The following is a 7464-nucleotide window of genomic DNA, read 5'->3' on the forward strand; positions in this document are numbered from 1 at the left end:
TTAATTAAACAATGAAATCTTGATAAATTTATTCAGATTTTTAATATTCAGAATGATTTTCCTACTTGCAAATTGTTTTCAATACTGAGAAAAGCAAACAATAATAAAATATACCCAAAGGAGTGTTTTCCCTAGAGTTCAAAGGTGTTTCGTATTTTGGGACAAATACAGTTTTATCTATACTCTTCTATGAGATTTAAAGAATTATGAAAGGAAAAGTTCACAAAAAGGATATTGACTGGAGGTGCTATTAGAGCCTTAGCCACCAAGGAGTGTGCAAACACTGAGATATACTCCACTTAATAAGGCATTGAGTAAACTAAAATAGCTCAGCTTTTAGAGTTTTTATTTATGAAAATGAGTTAAACTTGAGTTATGTCCCAACAAAGTAAATTCATGATTTTGTGATTTTAAAACAAGTTTCAAAAACCTAAATTTAAAAAAAGATGGGGTTTTAGTTATAGAATGTATAGAGGGGTATTTTTAAGGTACATGTGAGACCGAATATTGTACTTTTAATATATCACACACATGCACAATGACTCGATTTCTCTAGTAATTTCACCAAGAATATTTTATTAAAGTAGATCCTTCAAATAGCAAATATACTACTGGCTTTGTTGCATGGAACTCAGATAATTTCCTGTTGGTTAGCCAAACAATATTTTTTATTTAGGGAAATTCTGTTCATACTGAATTTATCTTGAATATAATTATGAACTATTTTGAGAAAATTTCAATATTTTATTGTATTTTTATTGTCATAATCCATACCTTATTTCCTTAAACAAGGTACCATCCCAAATTTATAGTAGGGTTGAAAAATTAACCCCAAATAAAACATGATGTAACTATTAAATATAAGAATTTTGCTAAACTAGAAAAAACAATAGGTATATTAATTTAAATTTAAACTAAAATAACTTTTTAATTATTTATTTAATAACCACATACTTAGAAGAAGCATTTCATTACAACAGCATTGAAATATTCAATAACAATTTCCTGAGCTAAGATGCATCTCTTTCAAAATTGGCTGTAAATTTTTAGGTTTACATTGAATTATTACAGTTATACAATATTGTACTGATTATAAACCCTGTAAGACATAAAATTAAATGAGGTTTTAACTTTGAATAAGGATCTCCATTTCGTTATTAAAATACACAGTTTCATACAGAAAAATTCATTTTTAAAGCAATTGACATTAAGATATTTGCACATGCATTTTTAATCTCTATATATCTGATTATTACTAGTCACAATGAGTCACTTTCTGAGCTCCTTGCCATCTGAGCATGGATATAAAGTCATCAGGTAGATTTCAATGGTAATGTTTTTCACATCTACTAATTATTAAGGAGCAAATTTTTATGCTTTGAAGAATTATTTTTTCAAATTTTTTATAACTACATGATTAGAAGCAGCATTTCACTACAGATTTAACATATTGAGTAACACACTCCAGAGCAAGAGCACATCTCTTTCACAAGTGGCTGCAAGTTTCTAGGTTCACAGTTGAATTAATACAGTTATACAGTATTGAACTCAGCATGCATCTCTAATCTGTATGTATCTGATTATTACTAGTCATCATCGGTTGCACTTGGATCCTTGGCGCCTGTGTATGTCATCGGGTAGATGTCAATGGTAATGTTTATCACCTCTACTAATTAGCATGATGTAAATTTCCATGCTTCCTCCTCAAATATAATGCATTTTTAAAAATTTGTTGATTTTTTTTGTGCGTGTGTGTGCATATCACACAGAACACCCCAAACCATCTTATTCAACTATACACCCACTTCCCAGATGGCATCCTCACATATCGTCCCTCCCCCCACTAGAGTCCTTATACTCTGATATCCCTGTTACTGTCTGCTGTGTCTGTCCCCCCTCCCCCTCCCCCTGCCAGCCATTCCCCACTACTTGCCCTTCTGGTGAATCTAGTCAGCCTATATAGAGGTCTTTGTTTGAGGAGGGTCAGCTGTTCCTCATCTAGAAGCAATCAGTTGTCAATATTCCTCTGGATAAGATTGGGGTCTGCAGCTGATTTTCCCAATTCTATGCTGGGTTACTATCTGTGAGTCCCTGGCCAACATCTCAAAAGAAGGTATCTCCTATCTGGCATTGTTGCTTATTATATGGACTCTTAAGAAATTATATTGGCCCCTTTAATCTTTGGTTATACTTTCCTTTTGGGTGTTTAAGGCCATATAGTTGGCTCAGATAAACCAATTTATTTTTACTCTTTAGGTCTTTTGAGGCTCTGTTCCTCAGGGGTCACAAGGGCTTGGGAGGAGCCCCTGGCTCCTTTCTTTTACCAGTTCTGCCTATGTGAAGATAAGTCAAATGTCCTACTCGACCATGGTTGGCTTCGCTTGGAAGCATGAAGGAAATGATTCCTCTGTGTTGACCCTCCTCTTTGTAGACTGGACACTGGTTCAAGTCCATCTGATGGGGTCTCCTTGGCCTCCTTGATCAAGAGGACAGGTGACCCACCTCAATTACAGGACATTTTGAGAGATGCTCATAGTCCCCTGGAAGATGTTGACCTAGGAAGGTAAGGAGCAAAAACTGTCCTTTATGTTCTTCTGACAAAATTAGTATAGGCCTCAAAGTATGTCTGTTATACATCCAAGAAGGTTATTTCCACCAGTCTGGTACTTTTAATTGCTGTGTGTCATGTAGATAAATCTTGGGCAAAGACCAATTGTTCTCAGATAAACCTTGCCTAGACATATATTTCTTGATCGGCTATGTATAATTTGTCAGTAGGTTGTTGGAGTAAGATGGTTCCCTCTGGTTTTTAAAACTAGGAAGGCATTATTTATCTTTCATGTCTCATCATGGTTTTTCAACTTAAGGTGCCACCATTTCCCACTTTTCTCCCTTAATAGTACCCTTCTCCTACAGTACCCTCTTGAGCTCCTTCTTTCCCTTTATCCCCCAGACTCCTTGCATACCCTTCCCTCCCCCCTCCCTTAAACAAATCCAATTTTTATCCATATCTTCCTTATTAAGACCTGTGTCCAACTGTTATTCTCTTTTAGGTTCTTTCTTTTCCTTTACCTCCCTGTTTCCTTTCCATTATCCTGGTTCCTGTAGTTATGTCTGGATACATACTTATGAGGGTTTGTTTTTAGGATCCATATATGAGAGAGAACATATGTCGATATTTTTCTGAGTCTGTGTTACTACACTTAGTATAACTGTTTTCAGTTCCATCCATTTACCTGCAAATTTCATGATTTCATCTTTCTATACTGCTGAGTATAACGAGATCATCTAAATGAACCACATTTTCATTATCCACTCTTCAATTGAGGGACACCTAAGTTTCTTCCATCTCTTAGCTATTGTGAAAAGAGCAGCAACAAACATGGATGTACAAGTGTCTCTGCAATAGAATGAGTTCTTTGGGTATATGCCAAGGAGTGGTATAACTGGGTCAAATGGTAGGTTCATTTGTCATTTTTTTAGAGTTCTCCACACTGCTTTCCATAGGGGCTGAACCAGTTTGCAGTCCCACAAGCAGTGGATGAATGTTCCCCTTTCCCCACAGCCTCTCCAACATTTGGTATCATTTGTTCTCTTGATCTTAGCCGGTCTAACTGGGGTAAGATGAAATCTTAAAGTGGTTTTAATTTGCATTTCCCTAATTATTAGTGATGTTGAACATCTTTTAAGATGATTCATAGCCATCTTTACTTCTTCTTTTGAGAACTCTCTGTTCAGCTCCTTGCCCATCTTTTAATTGGTTTACTTCTTGTCTTGATTCTCTGTTTTTTGATTTCGTTATATATTCTGGATATTAAACCTCTTTTGGATGTGTCGCTGGTGAAGATTTTGTCCCATTCTGTGGTTTTTCAGTTCGGTTCCCTGGTTGCCTCCTTTGATGTACAGAGGCTTTACAGTTAAATGAGGCCCCATTTGTTAATTCTTGCCCTTGTTTCCTGAGCAATTGATGTCTGGTTTAGAAAACCCTTTCCTACACCTATCTTGTAAGTTTTTCCCAATGTTTTCTTCTGACAGTTTCAGAGTTTCAGGCTTTACATTGAGGTCTTTGATCCATTTGGAATTGACGTTTGTACAGGGTGAAAGATAGGGGTATAATTTCATTCTTCTACAGGTGGAGATGCAGTTTTGCCAGCACCATTTGAGGAACATGTTGTCTTTCCTCCAGTGAATATTCTTGGCCCCTTTGTCAAATATCAGGTGGCTGAAATTGCATTTATTCATACTTGGGTCTTCAGTTTTGTTCCATTGATATATGGGTCTATTTTTGTGCCAGTACCATATTGTTTTTATGATTATAGCTCTGTAATACAGCTTAAAATCTGGTATAGTAATCCCCCCTGCAATACTCTTCGTGCTCAGGGTTGTTTTGGCTATCTGACATCTTTTGTGCTTCCATGTGTATCTTAAGATGTTTTTTTCCAATTCTGTGAAAATGTCATGGGGATTTTGATCGGAATTGCATTCAATCTATAAATGGCTTTTGGTAGGATGTTCATTTTCACAATATTAGTTCTTTTAATCCATGAGCATTTGCGGTCCTTCTATCTTCTCATGTCTTCCTCAATCTTTCTATAAAGATTTAAAATTTTCATTATAGAGCTCTTTAATGTCTTTGTTCAGGTTTATTCTGAGATATTTTATTTGTTTTGCAGTTATTGTGAGGGGGAGTGTCTCCATGTGCTCTTTTTCTGATTGCTTGTTATTGTTATATAGGAAGGCTACAGACTTATGTAGGTTAATTTTGTAACCTGCCACTTTACTGAACGTGTTAATAATTTCTAGGCGTTTTCTTGTGGAATTTTTGGCATCTCTTAGATATACTATCCTATCGTCTGCAAAAAGGGATAATTTGATCTCTTCTTTTCCAGTTATTACTCATTTACTTTCCTGCTCTCATCTTATTGCTCTTCCAAGAGTTTCCAACACTATGCTAAAGAGAAGTAGAGATAGTGGACAGCTTTGTCTCGTTCCTGATTTCAGTGGGAATGCTTCCATTTTTTCTCCATTTAGAATGATGTTGGCTGTGGGTTTGTTATATATGGCTTTAATTATGTTGAGGTATATTCCTTCCAGTTAAATTCACTCTAGGACTTTGAACATGAATGCACGTTGAATTTTGTCTAAGGTCTTCTCTGCATCTCTGAGATGACCATGTGGTGCTTGTCTTTGAGCCCATTTATATGATTTATGATGTTTATTGACTTATGTATATTGACCCGTCCCTGCATCTCTGGGATAAAGCCGACTTGATCATGGTGGATGATCTTTTTGATGTGTGTCTGTATGTGGTTTCCAAGTATCTGGTTGAGAATTTTTGCATGTATTTTCATTAAGGATATGGGTCTATAGTTTTCTTTTTTATTGTATCTTTACCTGGCTTTGGTATTAGAGTGATGCTGGCTTCATAGAAGGAATTTGGAAGTTCTCCCATAGAATTCTGCTGTAAATCCATCTGGTCCTGGGCTTTTTTTAGTCAGGAGGTTTTGTATTACTGTTTCAATTTCTTTTCGTGTTATCGGTCTGTTTAAGCTGTTAATCTCTTTTTGGTTTAATTTTGATGGTTCCAGTGCCTTTAGATATCTGTCCATTTATTTTAGGTTTTCAAATTTAGTAGCATATTAGTTTTTAAAGTATTCCCTTATAGTGTTCTGTATCTTTCTTGTGTCTATTGTGATGTTTCCCCTTTCATCTCTGATTTTGTTGATTTGTTCTTTCTTTCTTTTGGTTAACTGGGCTAGCGATCTATCAGTCTTGTTTATCTTTTCGAAGAACCAGCTGTTGGATTCATTGATTCTTTGTACTGTTTCTATTTCATTAATGTTTTCTTTGTTTTAATTTCATTAATTTCTGCCAGGATTTTTGTTATTTCTTTTTGTCTGCTGGGTTTGGGTTTTGTTTGCTCTTGCTTTTCAAGTGTCTTGAGTTGAAACTTTAAGTCATTTATTTGTGTTTTTTCCGATTTTTTTGATGTAGGCACTTAGAGCTATAAACTTCCCTCTAAGGACCGTTTTCAGCTTATCCCAGAAATTTTGCTGTGTTGCATTGTCTTTTTCATTTAGTTCCAGGAATACTTTTATTTCTTTCTTAATTTCTCTTTTGACCCATTCATCATTCAGGAGTGTGTTGTTTAACCTCCATGTGATCATGTGGTGATTAGGGCTTCTTCTGGTATTGATTGTAAGCTTTATTGCAATGTGGTCTGATAGAATTCATGGAATTATTTCAATCTTTTTGTCTTTGTTGAGGCTTGTTTTGTGCCCCAGTATATTGTCGATTTTGGAGAAGGTTCCATGGGGTACTGAATAGAAAGTATGCCCTTTTGTGCTTGGATGGAATACTTGGTAGATGTCTTTTAAGTCCATTTGATATATGGTATTGTTAAATTCACATGTCTCTCTGTTAACTCTCTGCCCTGTTGACCTATCAAATGGAAACAGTGGGGTGTTGAAGTCCCCTACTATTAATGAGTTGGGATTAAAGTGGGTCTTAAAATCCTATAGCATTGTTTTTATGAAGTTGGGTGCACCAGAGTTTGGTGAATATATGTTCATGGTTGTAATATCTTCTTGATTTATTGCTCCTTTGATCAGAATGAAGTGGCCCTCTTTATCTCTTTTGATTAGTTTTAGTTTAAAGTCTATTTTGTCAGATATTAGGATTGCTATGCCTGCTTTTTTCTTAGTACCATTTGCTTGGTATATTTTTTCCATCCTTTCACTTTAAGATAGTGTCTGTCCTTGAAAGTGATATGAGTTTCTTGCAGACAACAAAAAGATGGGGTTTGTTTCTTAATCCATTCACCTAGTCTGTGTTTTTTGACTGGGGAGTCCAATCCATTAATATTTAAAGTTATTAAGGAAAGATGAGTATGGAATCCTATCATTTTAATTTCTGTTTACATTTGTGATATAGCTGTACTTTTCCACAATTATACCTTCATTGGATTTCTTTCCGCAACCCCTTGGGTATTCCTTTCTTCAGCTATTTGTATGGCTTCCAGAACTCTCTGAAGGCCTGGTTTTATGGACATGAATTCCTTCAGCCTATTTATGTCGTGGAAGATTTTTCTTTCCCCTTCGACCATAATAGACATTTTGTCTGGGTATAGTAATCTGGGTTGGCATCTGTGGTCATTTAAAACTGTGAATACTTTGGTCCAGGCTCTTCTGGCTTTCATAGTTTGCATTGAAAAGTCAGCTGTGATCCTAATGGGTTTTCCTTTATATGTGACTTATTGTTTCTCTTTTGCAGCTTTCAGAATTTTCTCTTTGTTTTGTGCGTGTAGTGTTTTTACTACGATGTGCCGGGGAGAGTTTCTGTTCTGGTCCTGTATTTTTGGTGTTCTGTATGCTTCTTGTATTTGTATGGGCATATCTATTTTTAATTTTGGGAAATTTTCTTTTACAATCCTGTTGAAGATCTGTTCCATACCATTATCTTGGG

The 7464-nt window shown here is 35.6% G+C and overlaps 1 protein-coding gene across 1 annotated transcript in view; it reads right to left on the reverse strand.

The window, feature by feature from the left end:
* Positions 1–7464, reverse strand: part of Kcnh7 (potassium voltage-gated channel subfamily H member 7) — a 570771-nt gene that overhangs the window by 82279 nt on the left and 481028 nt on the right. The window lies entirely within an intron of this gene.

Source organism: Nannospalax galili, unplaced genomic scaffold, assembly GCF_000622305.1.
Source record: "Nannospalax galili isolate Female #2095 unplaced genomic scaffold, S.galili_v1.0 scaffold540, whole genome shotgun sequence".
In the NCBI taxonomy this organism is placed as follows: Eukaryota; Metazoa; Chordata; class Mammalia; order Rodentia; family Spalacidae; genus Nannospalax; species Nannospalax galili.